Source organism: Oratosquilla oratoria, chromosome 21 (assembly GCF_046742065.1).
Source record: "Oratosquilla oratoria isolate Oo_2021 chromosome 21, ASM4674206v1, whole genome shotgun sequence".
Classification (NCBI taxonomy): Eukaryota; Metazoa; Arthropoda; class Malacostraca; order Stomatopoda; family Squillidae; genus Oratosquilla; species Oratosquilla oratoria.
In genome coordinates, this window is record NC_134797.1 from 24857448 (window position 1) to 24882585 (window position 25138).

A 25138-nucleotide genomic window follows, 5' to 3' on the forward strand; every position below is an offset into this window, starting at 1 on the left:
AGAAGGGGAGAAAGAAGAGGAGAGGAGATTGGAGGAGAGGAGTAGGGGAGAAAGAAGAGGAGAGGAGATTGGAGGAGAGGAGTAGGGGAGAAAGGAGAGGAGAGGAGTAGGGGAGAGAGGAGAGGAGAGGAGAGGAGAGGAGAGGATAGGAGAGGAGAGGAGAGGAGAGGGGTGGGGTAGAAAACAAAGTACAAGAGAGGAGAGGAGACAAGAGGAAGGGAAGGAGAGGAGATGGGAGGGGAGATGAGGGGAAAGGAAAGAGAAGGGTAGGGAGGGATGGGAAGGAGACCGGAAGAGCGGAGGGAGACTGGGAGTGGGGGGGGATGGGGGGGAGAAGAGCACGGTGATGAATAAATTAGGCCGGCGACAGGCGTAAAATGCCACGAGAAAGCCTTAATGCTTAAATGTTGAAATGCGTAAATGTTTAAACACTTAATGCTTAAATGTTCAAATGCTTAATGCTTAAATGCTTAATCGAGACATCCTATAAGCCCTTAGCTATGGAAAGTTGGGGGTTGTGGGATCGGCACGGACTCGGATTAAATACTTATGAGCTAATTCTGCGCCTCAATAGAAACCTGCTTGTCCTTCCTCGTTGGTCGAAAGCAAACTCTAACCTCAATAGGGTAAGGCACGTTGTGGCAGACACCAGATGATCTCCTCGTTCGGACTCCTGACCATGTCGAGGTCTCACTCTAACCAACAAAGCTATTTGGCTTCTGGCGACGCGACGATCTCCACAGCGAGTTTCCTTGCCCAGGATTTTACAGTGGTATTCTTAAAAATCCTTTCCTTATATAAATCCTTGAAAAGGAAAGATTTATATAAGAAAATATTTTTTAAGAATACCACCATAAGTTCCTACGGTGGTATTCTTAAAAAAAATCCTTATATAAACCTTTCCCTTCCAAGGTGATACAAAATTCAAAGTGTATGTCAACCATCAATTAATTATCATTTGATCGTAAGTGCCTATCATAAAGAAACGAGAGATTTTGATTTTCCAGGATTTAGCCACTTTTCTTCTCCCCCATACACGAGGCCACCTGGCGCAGCACTGTGTCATATGCCTTTTCCAAATCAATAAAGTCTAGTAGTTGTTCTTCCCGGATTTCCCCGCACCCCTCATGCTGTCAACAGCCATGGAGCTAGAGCCGCACCCTTTATCCCTTTTTGAAACCAAACTACACACACCACTTGATTACAACGTCCCCTCACTTTATTCTATCATTTTATGATTTGCAGTCATTGGGAAAGAGATAAGACAAATATCCACAAACTACACACAGCACTTGATCACAACGTCCCCTCACTCTCTCTTCCAGACTATCATTTTATGTTTTGCAGTCATTGGGAAAGAGATACGACAAATATCCACAAACTACACACACCACTTGATCACAATGTCCCCTCACTGACTCTCTTCCAGACTATCATTTTATGATTTGCAGTCACTGGGAAAGAGATGAGACAAAAATCCAAAGTAAATTAACATTTTCCCTGCCATGATACACTAGTTTTGTTTTGCTTGGCGCCAAACGATAATGTCCAACTCAATAGGAACCCTTAGATTTGAACAAGTTAAAAAATTAACCTAGTCAACATCTTTTTCTACAGTGAAGCGCTTTAAAAACAACTTTGGTTGACGCCTGAAGATTTTCTTCAACATAAACCCTTGGGCTAAGAACGGCAAACCAAACGAGATTACAGAACAAGACCACACAAATTCATTCACAAGACCATAAAAACGAGTATATTAATTGACCCCATAAACACACTCCCATGCTCATAAATCTCATGCAAATGCGTATTCAACTGCTGACCTGTGCAAGGGAATTAGCTCCCTTATTTGGAATAAGCTTCTCGTATTTGGGAAGACTATCAGTGGCCTAGCCCTGAGTAAGGTGAAGTTCAAAACATCATCAACGTTTTCTTTCTCATTTCAGCCTCTTCTTCCACGTTGCAATATTCCACATGTATACATCTCTTTTCAATCCATGGTCAATTTCCGTGGTCACTCTTCTCCTGAACTCAATAGATGAAGACCTCCCTTCGCTAGATTTTTCTGAAACCGCTCCCCTTCTTCTTGTGTAATCATATTTTGCCGAATCCACCAGTACACAATTTCTTTCCTTCCACCAGGAGACCGTGTCTATGACTTGGACTTTTTAAAAAAGAATTTCAGGACACCGCCCCTCTCTACACGGCATTTAACTTCAAATTGGAGCGATATCCTTCGTTATATTTCTTTCATGAATGCCCCACTGATGGAATTTCACTTTATAGTTTTTAGATATTCTTTGTCTCTTTCAAATATGAAGATAAAAACGACATTCGGATGCACCCAGAGTTTTCATGAGCACTAGAAGTGTCTCAGCTGTTCTCAAAAATTAAAATCAAACTAGCACACCACACACACACGATCGCACAACTACTAAACTACAGAGTGAGGAGCCTACGCCAAGAGGCACGTAGTGCGGGATTCGTACCCACAACTAAGCACATGCGAGACCAGCACGCTTTCGATTACGCTTCCAGGGAAGCAATGACCTTGTAAAACTCGCTTTCGTTTAGGTAAGCACATTTAGGTGAATACATCTCGGTGAATACATCTGGGCGTAGAGAGGAGTGTATGTTGGTACTTGGCCATACCCCTTCCACGGGGGAAACAGCTTTTAAACATATTCATGTAAATACACGCACTATATATATATATATATATATATATATATATATATATACATATATATATATATATATATATATATATATATATATATATATATATATATATATATATATATATATATATATATAGTGAGAAGTGATGGCGAGTACACTTATAAACCCAGAAATCTAAAAATACACATATACGAATAACTAAATTTGTAAATAAATAGATACATAAATAGATACCACAACAAATACGTAAATAAGTAAAAGGAGGCATAAATGAATAAACAAATAAAGTAAGACAGTAACATAACAAACAAGTAAATTAATGACCGAATAAACAAACAATACAAAATACACATGCCTACACACTGCACTGACAGATGCGATTACAAGCCGTCACACCTGCGTACGAGTGATGTTACTCCTAATAATTTGGAAAACTATCAATCAATGGCCAAGTTTGGAGTTTTCGAAAAGAAAGAATAAAATTAAATACAATAAATACAATTTTCCTGCAAACATACGCACGCACATACACACACACACTGAGATTATTTCATTATCGCTGCGCTGCGAGTCGCTATTCCAACTCTCGTGGGTGGAGAGTTGGTTGTGTGTGCGTGTAAGGTCACAGTATTACCCATAGATCGGTCATATATGAGCTCTGAGCTCTCTTCCGGGAGGGAAATAGCTGTCGATCACGAGTCCAACACGTGATCCAAGACCATGGTGAATCACATACAGTGTCATGAGAACAAATCAAGGAAGGCTTCGTGTCTAAATGGTTTGCAGGAGTACATTTCTCCATATACTATGGACAGATACTTTGAATAGCTTAGAATACATATTCAAACAAGATCATTGGAAATCAAGGATAATGAGTAAGCTGGAACTGCACATGAATTTGAGGCTAGCTATGATCAATCGAAGAGTAGGAGGCGGGACCCGACGAGCGTTGCTCTCTTCCTGTTTATTGAAATCAGGTAAACAAACAAACAAACACACACACACACACACACACTCACGACGCAGTTGATAAAGTTCCCGGCTGCCACTACGGAGGTCCGGGTTTGAATCTCACCAAGTCCAAGGGCTGAAAGAATTTCAGTATCGCTGCGATGCGGATTGTTGCTCCAACTTTCGTGGGCGAGGAGTTACGGATGTGTGTGTGTAAGGTCACAGCATTCCCCAAAGATCGGTCATACGAGCTCTGAGCTCTTCCGAGAGGGAAATAGCTGTCGATCACGAGTCCAACACGTGATCCAAGACCATGGTGAACCACACACACACACAATAAACTAATTACATCCTGTATATTCACTGTTATTAATCATACAATCATTGAAATTGTGATATGCCCTCATTTTATGCTAATTTGATATAAATAAATCTCAATTCTATTGGGAATAAGAAAAAAGAAGGGATTGCATGTTACATGTTTAACAAAAGTGAATGCACACACGTATACTAGTACAAAACTCGGTCCAATGTTACGCGTGCACCTGCCCCGTGGGATGTCATTTAAAACTTGTTTGTGCGCGGTCAAGTGGACGAAAAAGCGTGGTTACAATTTGTAGATCAATGGAAAACTTGCACGCCATTTTCAAAACTTCCCCAACCACGTCTCCATTAATGCTGGCTTGCGTAGCATATCAAAACATTGCGGTGGTCAACAACTCACGCAAGACGAGGACAAATTTGGGCGGGTCAGGTTATCCCTTTTCGACATATGTGGGTGGTAGTGGCGTTCTGCAGTGCCCCCAACGCGCTGCCACACCATACACACCAAACTCCAACAGCACCGCTCACCTGACCGACTGCCAGTTGCAAGAAACGTCAAAGGAACTGAATGTCATTCTCGGTTATTGACTGAGCACGCTTGGCTCTCCGCATGAGGGAGGACAACTCGCCGATTCTATATTTTTCTATATTTCTACCAAAAAATGATAAGTTTCAAACAACCACAGGGTACATGCTCCAGTTTTAATAATATAATACAAACTTAGCGTGGACTGGAAAATACAATACACTTGTCCTGAACTTCCATTATTGGTGCGCCTAACGTTTACAGTACGACATCACACCTTTGAGCTTAGCCGCTTAGATGATACAAACTGTCATTGATTTTTTCTTTCTTTTAATCGAGTAACACGTTTTGCAGCCTTTATCCCAATCAGATATTTTGAAATGTGATAGAAAATTAAATAATCAACTTTGCATTGAGAGATAATAGATTTAAAGGTAGATATAACAATTAGTAAAAGCTTCTTCATTGATCTTTTGACTCGAATCAAGTATGTATTACCTACTTTACCCTAGAAGACAATCTAAATGGTTTCAAACTTGACCCCTACGTTGTCTGTGTAACTAGTGTAGAATAACAGTCTAACGAGGACCACAATGAGCTTACATGCTTTTGTGAATTATCCTCGGCAATTGTAATTTCGAATAATGTGCTCTTTTCATTATCTGCATTTCATATAATTGATTAATTGCCAAATAAACTTATTATTATCTATTATCTTACCTGTTTCAGAATTGTTACAAAGTTGCCCTCTACTTTATCGAAGCAATTATCCTTTCGAAATGCATTAGGCACGTTGTCGTATCATCCTCTTCATACAAGGCAACTAACTGAAATCCCAAGTATACACACAAATGCAAATGTCGGATACAATCTTGGCACGGTATCTCAAATAGTTATACGACCGCGGACACATGTAGTTCCCCACTGCACTACTTGTCATCCAGGACTGACTGCCGTATTGTAGTGAATACTGACAGAGAAAGGATAACGTTGTCTGACGTACGATAACGCCAGCGTCTTAACTTGGGAAAACGTTTTGTACAGTTCTTAGACGAGGAATATTCAATTAAATGGATTCATGCACACACCCCAAAACACTTTCCTGTGACCAAAACCATTACCTTTGCCCAGTATGCTTGGACAGCTATGGTAAGCGACCATCGGTACCTACCAGAAAAAAATATTTGTCTTTTATTTCCTATTTTTTTTTGTGTGCAAATAGAATTTTTGTCACCATAACGTATCGCCAAGACAACGAAAATCGTTCTAGCCTATTTTCATGATATTACTAGATAATTATGATCATCTCAAAGAATAAATATTGCTTATGGATTACATCTTTAACTTGGATAGACCTATGTTGACAGACTACCACGAAAACTAATTCTATTCCAGTACTTGTATGACAATTCTCCATTGTAATATTCGTCAATAATTGCCGTATAACGCCACTTGCATCACTGTATGCAAAATCGATTTGTTACTTCCACTTTGAGTACGAAGCGTTGCCGCAGAGATGAATGAAACAGCCCGGCGGCAGCCAGAATTAAAGCAATAAATTCACCAGGTGGCACAGTTATTATCATTATTATTATTATTACTATTATTATTATTATTATTATCATTATTACTATTATTATTATTATTATCATTATTATTATTACTATTTATTATTACTATTTATTACTATTATTATTATTACTGGAGCCCAACTTATCCTACATTATTATTATTATTATTATTATTATTATTATTATTATTATTATTATTATTATTATTATTATTATTATTATTATTATTATTATTATTATTATTATTATTATTATTATTATTATTATTATCATTATTATTATTATCATTGACGCAGTCCGAAGGGATTTCTCCTCGTCTTCTCTTTTTCTGCATGAGGGGACGGAGAGGAGGGGTCGCCGAATTTATGAAGCGGCCTTGCTGTGGAAGTGCTGTGTCTTGCGACACTGTTTCTGACCCAGGGCAGTGGACAGGATGCAGGGATGACCCGTCATCCAGGTGCCAAGATAAGAGGGAGGGAGAAGGGCGGAGGGGAGTGGAGTATTTATGAAATGGAATGGGTGGGAGTGGTTTCTATGCCTTTTTCTTTTCAGGGGGAAAAAGCCTTTGGTATATGTATGTATTATTGTTAATATTGTTATCATCATAATCACCATTATTATCATTATTATTACTATTGTCATTATCATTATTATAACAACAATAATAATCATGATGAAACCGACCTAAAAGTCCGTGCGCACATGACTATTGGTATCTTAAGTGACGGAGAGACTTCGACTAACTTTTATATATATATATATATATATATATATATATATATATATATATATATATATATATATATATATATATAGCTCCTGCTAAGCCATTTATTCCATTTCCGTGGAGCCGTCTTCAGTAGCGAAGGGGTTGATATTTAATTATGGCCGACTCTACTACTGGTGACAATATATTCACTACAAGATCCACTTACATGCAACAGGCGATTCGTTTAATGAAATTACAACCCTTTACTACCTACGAGTGAATTAGAATATTTTGGCCTCAGCTAAACTATAATCCTTAAAAGATTTTTTTCTACTTCAGTCGAGACAGTTCCCTTTCGCATATGGTTAAGGAATTTGTATATATGTAATTACGACGAAAAGTAAAGATAGTTTGAAATCAAAATCTGGCGACTGACATCGGGATGAGTTTGTAAACATGGTGGTCGTTATGGAATTTGTGAAATTTGTGAAATTTCATTTTTTCGTAAAATATTTTTCCCTATTCTTAATGTGATTCAAGCTATTGTGACCTTCATTTCCACCGGACATCACTATTTTATAGGAATCGGAGGTTTCAGGTGGAAACTAGTTATCGTAGGAGTGAAGCTTATAATCGCTTAGATCCTAATTTAAACAAAAGTAGAAACATATGTTTCCAGAAACGTTACTACGATAAGTTATTGGAGTTATCGTAACATAGATGCAAAAATATTTACGAGCGGACGAGACGAAAATTCACAAATATCCAAGATTTTTCAGACTGTCTCCAAAATATTATATTCAGGGGAACTCAATGAAAAGTAAAATACTTAAGTGGACAGCTTTCCTTGTTCATTAACCTTTCCACTGTTTATTTACAACTCTAGCTCTATTCTGTCTGTCGTCAAGCGATTTAATTCAACAGAATCTGAACGTTTATCCATCTCAGCGAAAGGGAACTTTGGTCAACACTCAGGGAAAAAAGCTCCATTTGAATACAATTTAAAAAAAAACACATTTACGCTACAAATTACAGACGATTTCACTCAACTGGTATGCAGCCAGAAAAATGGACAAGTCGTCAATAGTAACGAGAGGATTAATAAATTTTGGGACGGATTTCGTAACTGATGAAAATGATCATTAGCAGACGACAAACTGTTATTTCAAGAACTGTCTAGTTTCTGCAACCGGGATTTATTGATAATGGGTGATTTCAATTTTACCGACATTGATTGGATGACCCTTGAACATGGCCATATAGGTAGTCGCTTGATTGATTTTCTTGGTGACAATTACTTAATTCAGCATGTAAAAGAGCCCACAAGATATGGAAACTTACTCGATTTATTGATCACTAGCCGCGAAAGCATGGCAACTGATGTAGAAGTCGGTGAATCTGTTGCAAATAGCGATCACAACTTAGTCAGATTCAAACTCCTAAACAATTTTAGAATAGATACTTGTGCTTCTAAAATACCCGATTTCAGTAAAGCTCAGTTCATAGAACTACGTCAGGAGCTTCAGCTTACAGATTGGGAGGCAAAATTAAACGAAAGGCCTGTAGATCAGATGTGGGAAATATTTCAAAATACGCTCACTAAGATGATTCAAACTTACATTCCTTTTAAGGACAGACGTCCCCCAAATCAGGCTCGCCCAAAGTGGCTCGACAAAGAAACTGAAAAAAGTATTGCTAAAAAGAGACAGGCTTATAAGAAATATAAGTGCTCGGGTGCATCTAATGACTATGAAAGTTATGTATCAATACAGAGAGATTTAAAAAAGACAATAAGAAAAAGAAAACGACAATACGAAATGAACATCGCTGAGAAATCCAAAGAGAATCCCAAAGAATTCTATAGTTACATTAGAGATAAAAAGGTTGTTAGGAATCACATTGGTCCACTATTATCTGCTGACGGTCAACTTGAATATTCAAATGAAGGAATGTGTAATCTCTTAAACAATTATTTTAGCTCGGTATTCGTAAACGAAACACCTCAAAGTGAATTCCAAACTGAAACCTGTGAAAAGTCTGGGGTAAACTTACTACGGTAAATATAACAAAAGAAACAATTAAAAGGTGTATAGACAAACTCAAAGTTAATAAAACACCAGGGCCTGACGGTTGGCATCCAAGAATCTTAAAGGAAATGAAAAATGAGATTGTTGTTCCATTAGAAATCATTTTCAAGAAATCCATCATATCCGGAGATGTCCCAAGAGAATGGAAGCTAGCTAACGTTACTCCCATATTCAAAAAAGGTGACAAAAAGAAACCAAATAACTATAGGCCTATTAGTTTGACTTCGATCGTAGGAAAAATAATGGAAACTATCATCAGAGATGCTATCGAATATCATTTAGAAAGTAACCGTTTGATAAATGATAGCCAACATGGTTTCAGACGGAAACGTTCTTGCGTGACTAACTTACTCGAATTCTACAACACAGTTATCTCGAATTATGACAAAAGAAACAATATAGATTTAATATATCTAGACTTTGCAAAAGCTTTTGATACCGTCCCACACGAAAGACTACTTACTAAATTAGCTTTGCATGGAATAAGTGGTAGCCTATTAGGTTGGACTAGTAATTGGTTGAAAGGTCGAAAACAGAGAGTTGTTTTAAATGGAAAAACTTCTGGATGGAAAAGTGTTGCAAGTGGAGTTCCTCAGGGTTCCGTTCTTGGGCCACTTCTATTCATAGTATATATAAATGATATAGACCATGGACTAAAATCTACTGTTTCCAAATTTGCTGATGATACAAAACTGTGCGGAGTGGCAAATGATCACTCAAACCAATTAGATATTCAAGAAGATTTAGATAAATTACAGCAATGGTCTGAAAAGTGGCTAATGAAATTTAACACAAGTAAATGCAAGGTAATGCACATAGGTAAAAATAACAGCAAGTACGATTACAAGTTATTTGGAAATTCGTTAACAAAAGTGGATAGTGAAAAAGATCTCGGCGTAATTATCAGTAACGACCTCAAATCATCCAAGCAGTGTATTTCAGCCTCTGAGAAAGCAAATAAGATTCTGGGATTGATTGCGCGATCTTTTGATTTCAAAAGTCCATCACTCATTAACAAGCTATATAAATCGTTAGTTCGTCCACATTTGGAATATGCTGTTTCCGTATGGTCACCGAATCTCATTAAAGACATTGACAGACTGGAAAAAGTACAACGGCGAGCCACAAAACTGATTCCAAATATCAAAAATAAATCATACGAAAATCGACTTAAGCACATGAATCTGTTTTCCCTAAAAAAGCGTAGACTCAGAGGTGACTTGATACAGGTCTTTAAGATTTTAAAGGGAATTGACAACATCAAAAGTGACCAAATTTTCACATTGAATGAGAATCAGACAAGAAACAATGGTCTCAAACTGTCCGGAAATAGATTCAATTTGGAAGTAGGTAGAAACAACTTTGCCAACCGTGTAGTTAATGAATGGAATAAACTTCCTGCACAGGTAGTGCAATGTAGTTCAGTTCGAAGCTTTAAGAATCATTTAGATAAATACCTAAGATGCTGTAATTATTATAATTTATGTTATATTATTTGTTTTTGTTTTGTTATAATTTGTCTGTCTGATTTTCATTTATTATTAGTTATATGTCAATTTATTATCATTTACTATTTACCTGTTTGTTTGTTATTCAACTATACCAATGCATTTATTTATGTATTTTAATTGTTATTTACATTGTTATAGTTTTATTATTAATATGTTTTTTTTTTTTTTTTTTTTTTTTTTTTTTTTTTTTTTTTTTTTTTTTTTTTTTTTTTTTTTTTTTTTTTTTTTTTTTTTTTTTTTTGCATCCGACCTAGATATGGATCAAAAGGTCTCCTGTCGGCATGCTTTGCCTTTGTAAAAAAGGAACAGAATGAGATATAACAAAATTATAAGAAATAAGATAATATAGAATAAGATCAAATAGAATTAGATATCATAAATTATGGTAAAAATAAAATAAAAATGTATAAAAAATAAAATAAAACAAAACTCAATACTTACAATGAAATAGAATAGAATAACATGAAATAAGAATAGAATGAGTGGCAAATCTAGCCCTATACGGAAAAACCAATCTAATAGGCCAGTGGTTCCCAAACTTCTTCGGCTTGTTACCCAATTACGTGCCACAAGCATGTTACCCCTATAACAAAATGCTGCCATCATTGATGTATATGGCTAATTCAAAACACTAGAAGCATTTTCATTGATCTATTATATTTGGACATTGTGCATATCTGATGACTATTGCCAAAGATGTCGAGAACATGAGTGGGATGGATGGAATTGCATGCTTGAAGCTAGTTGAGGAATTCTTGGCTTCATGGTTGAAAGTCCCAGACTGGCAACTTTGCACACTTAGATATGTATTTCTTCTTTTCTAATACTGTATATTAGTTTTTGATGTTTGCTGTTATACGGTTTAACTTTACTACTTAATTATAATAGGTGTAATTTACAACTTTACATTCTAATACTATGTTAACATTAATCCTAATGCCAGGTACCACAATACTTTATTGGTTTTCAGAATTCTTAATTTTTTTCTGTTATCCCTCCATTACCCCTGACAAATTGTTAAATTACCCCTGAGGGGTAATTTAACCCCAGTCTGGGAACCACTGTAATAGGCGTACTGCCTCGGGCACGGAAGCGCTTAGAAACGAATTCACCCAACCACACCCCAATTGTCCACTTCTGCCCTCCAAAACAAAACTTTTATTTCCTGAACTACATTATAAATAAAAAAAAAAGAGAGAACTGCTTTTCTGTTCAATTAGAATGTAATATAAGGTTCATTAACTTTCTACTCTTAATGTTGAGAATCCAATGTTTTCTATCATTAAAATGTTTGGGTTAGTTTTGAGTGAATGAAGTCCGACTTGTGCCAGGTACGCTTACATCAACAACGCACGAACGACCACTCGCCGCCCCCCTTTTGACGCCGTCCACCTCCTGGGACGCCCTGGACCTAGTGGACCAGACGGAACCGGACCTTCCGGGTGCCAGGTTGTGGTGGCTCGACGAGGCTCCGGTACAATTATTTTCATTCATGAACGGACTTGCCAATAATAGCAATTATTTACCACTTCTGAGTGAATGGCAAGCGTTAACCGTCGTGTTGGATCCCAGCAGGTCAGAATGATGATATGAGCATGTCGGAATTCGATTGTTGGTCAGCAGGACTAGTAAGGCCATTATATTGCTGCGTAGTCGCAACAATGAACTTGTCTGGTGGCTTTGGAAAAATAATATATAAATTTCAGTGTCAAAGAATAGATTCAACCAATCAGGCATTAGCAGTCCACTCATGTACAAAGGCCTCTCCCGATAAGCTACCTCATCTACAAGTCGAATTAGTGCGCCAACCTCCACTACATCACTCACACAAACTTTTCTATTTCGCCTCAGTAGCCTCTGGTCTCTTCCTCACACGCTTCTCAAATTAATGCAAACAAAAACACAAAGGATAAAATGTAGAATGCATTCCTGGTGGGAAATGTAGGTTAAATACTTTGAAATCTTTTAACATTTTGGCATATAACCAATTCGGTATCAGTCCTGGAAGATCATGTGTTACTTGTGTACCTAACTTGGTAAACATTAATTCAAGAGGGGTTGATGTCTTATAAGAGAATGAGAGGGATGGGTGGATTGCGTTTGCTATATGGAGTAAACTTTTGATTAGATATTCCACAAACAACTACAGAAACTGGAGCATATTGAAGGACCTTGAAATGTATAAGTGATTTCCTGAATGAACGATACATGAGCATAGTAGTAGTAAAGAATAAAAAATCTGAGTAGAAGGAAATAACTAGCGAAGTCCACAAGTCACTACTGGTACTATAGTTTGATTTATATAGATCATGTAATGAAAGGAACGACAAGTAGAAGACTATAAGACTATAAATTATTACATAATATATCTAGATATAATATATGACTAGGACTAAGTGCGGAAAATCAACTACAACGTCAAAATTGCAAAGTATTTGAAATGGGCTGTACAAAGAGACCATCAATTGTTTACTCAGTGAAAAGTAAAAACTGCAAAAGCATGAGAGGGGAATCATCTGGGAATATCAGAATAAGATAAATGCCACCCAACAAACACAGCAAGATTGTGGACAAGAAATAAAGACTGCTAACGACTTTATTCATGTTACTGACAAAATCATATGAAACATTATCCACCCAAATTATACAGTCTCTGCATAAAGTGAAAAAAAAAAAAATCGAGAGAATATAAAGAGAGGCAACCAAAACGATTCCCAGATAAGTAGACACACCATGTGAGAAAAGAATAATAGTTTTGGCCCTGAGAAAGAAAAGAGAGATGACGTGATTGCGAAGTTAACCATGAAAAATTTTACATTTTCTTTTTCGTAATGTTATTTATTTTATCGAAAACGACGTCTAAAATAAATATCTAATCTCAAAAATAATATTTGGGGATATTTTGAAGAAAACATGCGTCGTTTGCCTATTTGCAAAGGAGTGAGGAAGAGGAGGCGAATCAAGTATAGAAGAAAAGGTAAAAGGTGCAGATGGAGAGATGATAATGGAAGAGAAGGCAGTAAGGGGAAGATGGGCAAAATATTTTAGTGAATTGCCAAATGTGAAGGAGGATAGGGAGGGAAAGATAGCTGCAGTGGGAAATGCGAAGAAAATGAGTGAGGGGAATGGAGGAGAAATAAGGAAGGATGAGGTGAAGGCAGTTGTTAAGATGATGAAAGCAGGTAAGGCACCTGGTCTGGATGGATACCATGCAGAATGTCTGAAAAAGGGAGGTACAGTGATGGTGGACTGGCTGGTGTGGTTATTTAATGTTTGCTGGAGAGAGGGTAGAATGCCGGAGGACTGGAGGAGTGCCTGTATAGTTCCTCTTTACAAGGGAAAAGGGGACAAATGTGAATGTAGTAGTTTCAGAGGGATTAGCTTGTTAAGTGTAGTTGGGAAGGCTTATGGGAGGATCTTGATTGAGAGGATTAGGAGAGGAACAGGAGTAATTGGTGAGGAACAGTGTGGATTTAGGACGGGTAGAGGTTGTGTAGATCAGATTTTTGTGGTAAGACAGATATGTGAGAAAGCTATAGGAAAGGGAAAGGATGTTTTTTGGGTTTTTATGGATCTGGAAAAGGCTTATGATAGGGTAGACAGAAAGGCACTGTGGGAGGTTTTGCGGATATATGGGATAGGAGGAAAGCTTCTAGGAGCTGTCAAGAGTTATTATGAGAGTAGTAGAGCTTGTGTCAGGATTGGAAATGGAGAGAATGAGTGGTTCGAGATAAAGGTGGGACTTCGTCAAGGATGCGTTATGTCACCCTGGCTGTTCAACTTATACATGGATGGGGTGGTGCGAGAGGTAAATGCAAGGGTAGTGGGTCAGGGATTGGAAATGGTTAGAGAAAATGGAGAAAAGTGGGAGGTGAGCCAGCAGTTGTTTGCGGACGACACTGCGCTAGTGGCAGGATCGGAGGAGGGATTGAGGAAGTTGGGGACAGAGTTTGGGAGAGTATGTGATAGAAGAAAGCTAAAGATAAATGTGGGTAAAAGTAAGGTGATGAGATGTACAAGGGGTGAAAGTGGCAGTAGACTGGAAGTGAGCATTAAGGGAGAGCGACTGGAGGAAGTGGATAGTTTTAGATACTTGGGTGCAAATGTGGCAGGAAAAGGTGGAGTGAAGGTGGAGGTAGAATGTAGATTGAGAGAAGCAAGTAAATGCCTTGGTGGATTAAAGAGTGTAATGAGGAATAGACATTTGGGAATGGATGCTAAGAGGACACTGTATGAATGAGTGATTGTGCCAACAGCACTGTATGGGGCAGAAACATGGAACATAAGAGAAGAAGAGAGAAGGAGTTTGAATGTGTTTGAGATGAGGTGTCTGAGAAGTATGATGAGGGTTACTAGGCTAGATAGAGTGAGAAATGAGGAGGAGAACAGGGGTGGAAAAGGAGCTGGGAGATAGGGTTGATGAAAGAATATTAGGATGTTTTGGACACATGGAAAGAATGAGTGAAGAAAGACTAGTAAAAGAGGTATGGAAGGCAGATGTGGAGGGAGTGAACATGAGGGGACGTCCTAGGATGAGATGGATGGATGGGGTGAAGGGGGCTTTGGGGAAGAGGGGAATGTCTGTTGAGGAAGGACGGGAGAGGACAGAAGACAGGGGTGAATGGAGAATGGTTGTATATGGATGATGTTGTGATTGCATGAGGTGGAATGGGCGGGGGGATGGGGGGGTGAGGTAGTATGTGTGAGCAAAATTTGATGCAGCCCAAAGGGATTTCTCCCTGTCCTCTCCTTTTATGCAATGGGGGGACGGAGAGGGGGGGGTCGCCGATTTAATGAAGCGGCCTTGCTGTGGATGTGCTGTGTCTTGCGACACTGCTTCTGACCCAGGACAGTGGACAAGGTGCAGGGATGACCCGTCATCCAGGTGCTCAGATAGGAGGTAGGGTGGAGGGATGTGCAGTGTATTCAGGGATGGAATGGGTGGAAATGATTTTATGCCTTTCCCTTTTTGGCTACCTCCCTTGTAAGGGGGAAAAAGCCTTGGTATATGTATGTATGTAAAACACAGCATACAGAACTCTTGGTATTAGTTCCGTTGATGTCACGAGTTATAATAACCAAAGTGTCCTGTAACAGAACAGACGATATAGAGAGTTTTTATTTGCCATTTGATAGTCTCAACTCCCTAAATATCTCTCACAACAGTCAAGATGTGTGGATAGGCGGCATAATTATGGCCTATCACTTTGAACCGGAATATCTCTCTGAAGATGTTTTCATATTGGATCATTGGTAGCAAGGCTAGTGTGCATGATGCATGATTGCAGTGTGTTTCTACATAATACTGCAACACGTTCACATTATGCCTCCTACATGCAACAAGTTTCGTAAACAATTATTTTTAATAAAATGTCTATACAGTACATACATACATATACCAAAGGCTTTTTTCCCCTTACACAGAAGGTAGCCAAAAGACAAGGCATAGAAACCACTCCCACCCATTCCATCCCCTACACACTCAACTCCCCTCCACCCTCTTATCTTAGCAACTCCTGGATGATGGGTCATCCCTTCATCTTGTCCACTGCCCTGGGTCAGAAGCAGTGTCACAATTGTCACAAGACACAGCACATCCACAGCAAGGCCACTTCATTAATTCGGCGACACCCCCTCTCCGTCCCTTCGTGCAGAAAAGGAGAAGACGGGGAGAAATCCCTTCGGGCTGCGTCAATTTATTTCTCATACATCCTCATCCCCTACCCACTCCCCCTCATGCATCACAGCATTCTCCATTCACTCCTATCTTCTGTCCTCTCCCGTCCTTCCTCAACAAACATTCCTCTCTTTCCCAGTGCCTCTTCTACCCCATCCATCCATCTCACCCTAGGATGCCCCCTCATGTTCACTCCTTCCACACCTCTTTCACTGATCTTTCTTCACTCATTCTTTCCATGTGTTCAAAACCATTCTAATACTCTTTCATCAACCCTCTCTCCCAATTCCCTTTCCACCCCTGTTCTCCTCATTTCTCACTCTATCTAGCTTAGTAACTGCTATCGTACTTCTCAGGCATTTCATCTCAAACATATTTAAACTCCTTCTCTCTTACAAAGGATTACAAAGGCGGAGCATGCCGACAGGAGACCTTTTGGTCCATATCTAGGTCGGATGCAAAAAAAATCATAATAATAATAATAAAAGAATAAATAAAAACTATAATAATGTAAATAACAAATAAAATACATAAATAAATGCATAGGTATAGTTAAATAATAAACAAACAGGAAATAGTAAATAATAATAAATTATGTTTCTGTCCCGTACAGTGCTGTTGGCACAATCACTCCTTCATACAATCTCCTTTTACCGTCCATTCCCAAATGTCTATTTCTCATTACATTTTTTAATCCCTCAAGGCATTTACTCGCTTCTCTCAATCTATATTCTACCTCCACTCCTCCCTTTCCTGCCACATTCACACCCAAGTATCTAAAACTATCCACTTCCTCCAGTCTCTCTCAATTAATACTCGCTTCCAGCCTGCTGCCACTCTCTCCCCTTGTACATCTCATCACCTTACTTTTACCCACATTTATCTTCAACTTCCTTCTTTCACACACCTTCTCATACTCTGTCACTAACTTCCTCAATCCCTCTAATCCTGCTACAAGCAGTGTCATCAGCAAACAACAACTGGCTTATCTCCCACTTCACTTTTCTCCATTTTCTTTAATCATCTCCAATCCACTACCCACTACCCTTACATTCACCTCTCGCACCACCCCATCCATGTATAGATTGAAGAGCCAGGGCGACATAACACATCCCTGACGAAATCCCACCTTTACCTCAAACCACTCACTCTCTCCATTTCTAAGTCCTAGCCCCACAACCCCTGCTGCAGGATGGGGTTAAGAATTTCATTACATTAGCAACTGCATATCAATATAATCATTTTGTGGGGGATGAAAAGATATAAACATAACAATAAATAACTTTATTGCCATTTACAATTGGCCTAGAAAAATGCCAGAATGTTTTACTTTTCCCTGTCCCTTCCCATAGATTCCTTTTGTTTAAATCTATTCTATGACTATTTTGTAAACTTTAAAGCTCCTACAAAACGGAAACATGGTAAATAACCTAAATTTGACCAATTTTGAAAATTATGCATATACAAAAAAACAAACACAGCTTTGTGTTACTTCAAAATACCCATTCAAAGTGTGGCAAGAGGATTCTTCCACTTAAAGAATACAGTAAAAGTTTTGCAATGCTTAACTGTATCAGCTACATACCTTGGAATGGGTGATCTTTCTTGTTAAAAAGTCTAGTCAATCAATGTACTAGAAAATGCTCCCAAAACCACTATCCTTACTTATGAAATTTTTAATTATTTTCTTAATCATGCTATGATGATCAGTTGAACTGCAAGCAATATAACACTCATATTCTGTCAGTGCACTGGTAAAATTATATCTATGAGATTCACTTTATAAAGTGGTTTTGGACTGGCAGATGGCTGGCATCAAATGACATACTGGGGCTTTAACAATGGGGTTAGTTAAAAAGCTTGCAGTTCCATAATATCAGTATCCTCACAGAGGACAAAATTCATTCACAGCACATAAATTTAGCAACAAACTACAAAACAATGTGATTGATGCAAGACTTGTCACTGTGGAAATAGATGAAAAAATGCCTATATGTAATTATAATATTCATAAATGTTTATACAAAATTAGTTCAAACTTGTACCTGTTTCAAGGGTGATGTCAGAATAACCACTGAAAAGTACTGCTAGATACCTGTTTATAAAATCATACCATTTCACTTCACATCATTAATAAATTTAATGATACAGACTAACAATAATGAGGAAGAAAAGGAAAACAAGGCTAGAATTACACATGAAAGTACTTAAAATACTACTTGTATCTACACTATTTACATCAATTACTTGAAAAAAAATATATGAAAAGTCTTTACTTTTTCTTTTATTTTCCCAATATAGTATAAGATCTAACCCTTAAGACTTACTGCCAGTCTACAGGGAAAGAGTAAGTGAAATATACAATTGAAAGGCTATAAAATCAACTGGATCTCCATATTCCCGATTAAAAATTGCTTTCATGCTGCTGCGTTGAATATTTCTATATAATTATGTTACTCTACTTCTCCATCCATGGTAACTTTTTGTAAACATTGCAATCCTTGACTGATCAAAATACACAGATGCATATCTGAAAATACAGTTCCATTCCTTACTTCTTAAGACCTAACTATATCACAGAAATGCGTATTTCATGTTTACTACATTTTGAAGATTATCTACAACATAATGAAGCAAATCAATCATTGACAAAACAGAATGTTATAGCATAGCACCTTGTCAAAAATGCTCCAAGTTACACAAGGATGCATACAAGAATGAGCTTTCAGTCTGAAAAACCTTTCCTATATTTGTTTAAAAACACTAAAGATACTGGATATTATATATTTCAATGGATAGTGCTTGTCATCACAAAAAGACTAAAACCCTTTTAAAGTCCAAAAGAATGAACAAACTAGGTAATACATTCATACCTTGATAAAAAGAAAAATTAAACAGTTACAAAAATCTTGTAACACCATTAAAACAACATCATATATTCTAATATAAAAAGAATGTCAAATGCATATGCACCTACAATTAACAAATACTAACCTACCCACCCGTGAAAACTCCATGGCAATTCCAGATTTTGCAGCAATACATTCTGTTATGATGTCTTAAAATAATCAGTTGAATGATTTATGTTTGACATTGTTGGTAACATGTTATAATCAATTTTATTATGAAATATTTCCAAATTAACTAAAAATATAAAATATTACAAGATAATAGGTTTTTCTGATATTTCAATCAGCTTTTATGTTTGATGTCCAGCATGCATCTGTATTTTTTTTTTTTTTTTTCAAATCCATTTAACCATTTTCACTACAGCTTTATTCCACAAGTTTGGTCAGTTTTTAATAGTATGATAATTTGTGCACACTGCATAGTTACTATCCACCTATGCCATAGTTTGAACTTATGTTCACATGATGTAATAAGCAAGGAAGGTATGTTGTATTTATGTTCAGGATATATGTGATTCACTATGGTCTTGGATCATATGTTGGACTCATAATCAACAGTTCTCCTGATCCAAGCTCAGAGTTTATACTATCCAATCTATAGTGATGTTGTGACCTCACACACATTACTGTCCATTTGCTTGTTCAAGGGTATTAGTAATATTTTGTAGTATTACTGGAAGCATTTCAGAATGTGAGCAGACCATAATCTGGGGCCTCCTGTGTGAAAAGCCTTGACAAAAACTACTATATCAAGCTATATGCACTTATAATTTTACCTACTGCAAATGCAACTGGGTAAAAATAAATACACAGCTTGGTGTGTGTGTGTGATTCATCATGGTCTTTAATTATTATATGTTCAGAACTCATGACTGACAGCTCTTACCTTCCCAGGTGAGAGCTCAGAATTCATATATAACCAATCTATGGGTAATGCTGTGACCTTACACACACACACACACACCACTACGGTTGTCTGGGTTTGAATCCTGCCCAGGGCTGAAATAATTTCAGTATAGCTGTGCTGCGAGTTGTTACTCCAACTCTTATGGGCAGGGAGTTGGGGTGTGTGTGTGCATGTAAGGTCACAGCATTACCCATAGATTGGTCATATAAGAGCTCTGAGCTCTCTTCCAGGAGGGAAATAGCTGTTGATCATGAGTCCAACACGTGATCCTAGACCATAGTGAATCATATACACACACACACACAGGACAGTTACAGAAGACATTTGAAAAAGAACAGCTTTCCACACTGAATAATAGATACATGGAACAAATTGAAAAAGAAAACAGTGATTGCTAAAACTATACATGATTCTAAGAAAGAACTGGCTGTGGGAAGATACAGCTGTGGGTCATTATGAGCATAGCTCTTCTCCTGCAAAATACAACTAGGTAAATACACACACACACACAATATAGTGCCGATATATAAAGGGGGAAATAAGGAAGACCCAACAAATTATAGACCGGTGTCCCTAACAAGTATAATAGTCAAAATTTGTGAGAGAATCATCAAAGATAGATGGACAAAATATCTGGAGAATAATATACTAAACCCGAGGCAATTTGGATTCAGACAAGGAAGATCATGTACCACCACTCATAACTATTCTTCCTCCATCTTCCATTATCTTATTTAGTGTTATCCTTGTGTCTTCTAACATACTTTTGTGTTCTCTCTCTTCCCATAAGACCGTTTTAGGAGGCACATAATCTACTACAAACTTCCTGCTCTTCCCATCCCTGTCCTTCACTTCCATCATAATCATCTCTACTCTATTCTTTCCGTGACATTCCTCACATTTATATCCTTCTTAGTCAGGAACATAACTCCATCCCCTTGTTTTACTTCTCTGTTTCTAATCCAATAATTATATGCATCATGTCCTACACTGTTGGGTGGTAGTGGACCTTTCAATTTTGTCTCTACAATTCCCATTATGTCCGGTTCTTTTTCCTTCAGATAATCATTCAGTTCGTTCAAGCCTGTTATTAAGCCATCTATATTTGTGTAAGACACTTTTAATTTTCTGCTACTTCCATTGTGTTTTCTGTTTCCCTTCTGTTTTCCTCTGCTATGAACCATTTCCTCACTTTCATATTCACTACTCTCCAATAGAATTTATCTTTTTCTGACTCTGTTCTTTTCTCGTTTTTTCCCTTAGCTTCTAGTCTTTTTGTTTTCTCATCCTCTCTTTCCTCTTTATTCATTTCTCTTTTTATCCATACCTTTTTATATTGCTCACTGTCTGCTAGTTTCCCTGTTTTTGCTAAGATATTCTCTGCTGTCGTTTGTGACCTGAATTTAACCTTAATTGGTCTGGTCTTATCTGTATTGTATTTCCCAAGCCTAAACATTTCTTCTATTTGTATTCCTACTTCTGGTTCATCTTCTTGAACTACTTCCAATATATTATTTACTTTTCCCTTTTCCTTCTTTATTCTTGTAGTCCTATTTAGATTATACTTCTCTTCCATCCCTAATATAATTATACATTTCTTTTTATCTTCTCTCTCATCACTTTCATAACTGTCTTCAGCTTGTTCTTTCATCTGCTGTTCCATTATACCTCTAAATTCAATTTTATTGTTCTACTTTTTCCAACCACTTACCTCTTTTGCTATGGACTCTTTATTCTCTTTATTACTCCTCTTCAATTCCTCATTCTCTTCCTTTACTTCTCTTAACTGTCTTTTAAATGCTACTGTTTCTTTAATTAGGTTTTGATTCTCCTTCTTTACTTCTTCCAGCTTATCAACTCTTTGAGTAATTTACTTTATTTGGTTAAACTTAGCTTCCCAATTTTCATTAATTTCTTTTAGTTTCTCCTCTAAATTTACTAGTCGGGGGAGGTTGTCATTTCCTCCCTCATTAAATCCATAGAAATAGTTATCTTCACTTTCCGTTGTGCTGCTCTTATCTGTATTTCTAATTTTTACATTTTTACTAATCACATTGACTTCACCATTAACGTCAGGCCATCTCTTGTTTACATACCGTCTGAGTTCCTGGGCCCTATCTTCCCCTTCCTCATTTCCTTCCATTTTCCTCTGTAATCCCTCCCCTTCTCCTTTTTCTTCACCTTCCCACTACACCACGAGCTTTCCCCTTCCCTATTAATACAACACAGGTACTTCCTTATCGTTGTGGTCCTCAAAACTTGAAGAAATCACCAGAATCCACACTTCGCTGCCACTCCAACCAACATGTGTGTGTGAATTTTACCTAGGTGTATTTTGCAGAAGAGCTATGCTCGTAGTGACCCACAGTTGTATCTTTCTGCATCCAGTTCTTTCTTAAAATCATGTATAGTTTTTGCATTCACTGTTTTCTTTTTCAATTTATTCCATGTATCTATTACTCTGTTTGGAAAGCTGTTCTTTTTCAATTCTCTTCTGTAACTGCCCTTCTTAAGTTTCTTCTCATATCCTCTTGTGTTTCTTCTGTCCCATTTAATTAGATCATCCCTATCAAGGATTTCCATCCCTTTCATAATTCTGTAGATGGTTATCAAATCACCTCTTTCTCTTCTTTGCTCCAGAGTTAGTAAATTTAGTTTGTCCAATCTTTGTTTGTATGTCAACTTGCTAAGTATTGGTGCCATCTTTGTCAATGCTCTTTGAATTCTTTCTAGTTTCTTTATGTTTTTTATTGTACTGGGTGTCCATAGTGATGCTGCATATTCTAATTTTGGTCTTATCAGTGTAACTAGTATTCTCTTTACCATTTCCTCATCCATGTAGTCAAAGGCCACTTTCATTGATCTTATTAAATTGTAAGTTTCTCCAACTATTTTGTTTACATGTTTGTCTGGTGATATGCTGTTTGAAATAATTACTCCTAGGTCTCTTTCTGAGTTTACTTTTGTAACTTTCTTTGTTCCAATTTTGTATTGACCAGATATTTTATTTTTACTTTTTTCCAAATTCCATTATACTACATTTATTAATGCTGAAATTCACTTCGTTCTTTTTACTCAATTTCCAGACTTTGTCCAGGTCTTCTTGAAAAGATTTGCAATCTTCTTCTTCACTTACTCTCTTCAATAGTTTCACATCATCTGCAAAGAAGTTTATATAACATTCGATTCCTTCATCCATTCGTGCATTTACCTAGTTGTATTACATGGGAAGGGAGCTATGCTCGTGGTGACCCGTCTTTGTATCTTTAAGCATCAAGTTTTTTCTTAAAATCTTGAATAGTATTTGCACACACTGCTTCTTTATCTAAGTTATTCCAGATATCCAGCACTCTGTGTGGGAAGCTATTCTTTTTACAATCTCTTCTGGTTATCCTTTTTGAGTTTCTTTTCATGACCTCTTGTTTTTCCATTGTCATTCTTTAGTAAATCATTCCTATCATGGATTTCCATTCCTTTCATGATTCTAAATATAGTTAGTAGTGTGTGTGTGTGTGTGCATGTGTGAGGGAGTGTATGCAGAAATGTCACACATCTAAATACCCTTGGCCTAATTAATTTAGACATGAGAGATTATTACATAAGATTTGTAATCATAAAGGAGTGATGATACCTTTGCATTACTGCTTTCCCCTTGAACCTGTTCTTTACTGCTTCTATGACTCTACTTCTTCCTGATTCTTCTGTGATGAGGATAAGATGAATGTTGCCATGTAATTCCACATGTGTCAAAGAAGACAACCAAATGGGGTTGGGTAAGGGGGCTAGGGATTCCCCACTATTTTTCTAATACAAAAAAGCCAAGGAATAAGATCTTGGAGGACTCCAACCAGAGCCCTAGTAAGTGGGTAGTTGAATGTACATGGATGTGGCGCAAATGAGAATTAGACAGAGTTTGGTAGTATGTTTGTGAGACGGAAGATAAATGTGTTAGTATTGTGTGGGTCGGGTCTTAGGAGTGACACGGAGGCAAGGGATGGAATGAGTGGCACTCCTGTTAAGTGATAAGATAAGTAAGTGGTATAGTATTAGAACTAGATGGTCTCTTGAATGCAAGCTTGCTAGTGTGGTTCCTATTTCTCTTGAGAGAGACTTTTCTGTAGATCTGATGTCTGGAGGGATTTTGGTGGTCTGTCTTGGAGAGCATATTTAGTGACCTGGGTGTATTTACCTAGTTGTATTATACGGGAAGGGAGCTATGCTTGTGGTGACCTGTCTTTGTATCTTTCAGCCTGAAGTTTTTTCTTAGAATCTTGAATAGTGTTTGCACACACTGTTTCTTTGTCTAATTTGTTCCAAGTGTCTATCACTCTAGTGTGGGAAGCTATTTTTTTTTCAGATCTCTCCTGTAATTATCTTTTTTGAGTTTCTTTTCGTGTCCTCTTGTTTTTCCATTGTCCCATTTCAATAAATCATTCTTATCTTAGGGTTAGGAGAGGAACAGAGGGAGTAATTGGTGAGGAACAGTGTGGATTTAGCACGAGTAGAGGTTGTGTAGATCAGATTTTTGTGGTAAGACAGATATGTGAGAAAGCTATAGGAAAGGGGAAGGATGTTTTTTGGGCCTTTATGGATCTGGAAAAGGCTTACAACAGGGTAGACAGAAAGGCACTGTGGGAGGTTTTGCGGATATACGGGATAGGAGGAAAGCTTCTAGGAGATGTCATGAGTTTTTATGAGAGTAGTAGAGCTTGTGTCAGGATTAAAATGGAGAGTGTGAGTGGTTTGAGGTAAAGGTGGGACTTCATCAAGGATGCGTTATGTTGCCCTGGCTGTTCAACTTATACATGGATGGGGTAGTGTGAGAGGTAAATGCAAGGGTAGTGGGTCAGGGATTGGAGAGGGTTAAAGAAAATGGAGAAAAGTGGGAGGTGAGCCAGCTGTTGTTTGCGGACGACACTGCGCTTGTGGCAGGATTAGAGGAGGGATTGAGGAAGTTGGTGACAGAGTTTGGGAGAGTGTGTACTAGAAGAAAGCTAAAGATAAATGTGGGTAAAAGTAAGGTGATGAGATGTACAAGGGGTGAAAGTGGCAGTAGACTGGAAGTGAGCATTAAGGGAGAGCGACTGGAGGAAGTGGATAGTTTTAGATACTTGGGTGCAAATGTGGCAGGAAAAGGTGGAGTGAAGGTGGAGGTAGAATGTAGATTGAGAGAAGCAAGTAAATGCCTTGGTGGATTAAAAAGTGTAATGAGGAATAGACATTTGTGAATGAATGCTAAGAGGAGACTGTATGAAGGAGTGATTGTGCCAACAGCACTGTAAGG

At 37.6% G+C, this 25138-nt stretch overlaps 1 protein-coding gene across 1 annotated transcript in view; it reads right to left on the reverse strand.

The window, feature by feature from the left end:
• The window catches only part of LOC143036787 (uncharacterized), a 465269-nt gene extending 459845 nt beyond the window's left edge, over window positions 1-5424 (reverse strand). The window contains exon 1 of the mRNA XM_076204528.1: window positions 5204-5424. The gene's annotated coding sequence lies outside the window, so the exon portion shown is untranslated. The remainder of the gene's footprint in view (window positions 1-5203) is intronic.
• Window positions 5425-25138: the final 19714 nt, after the last annotated feature.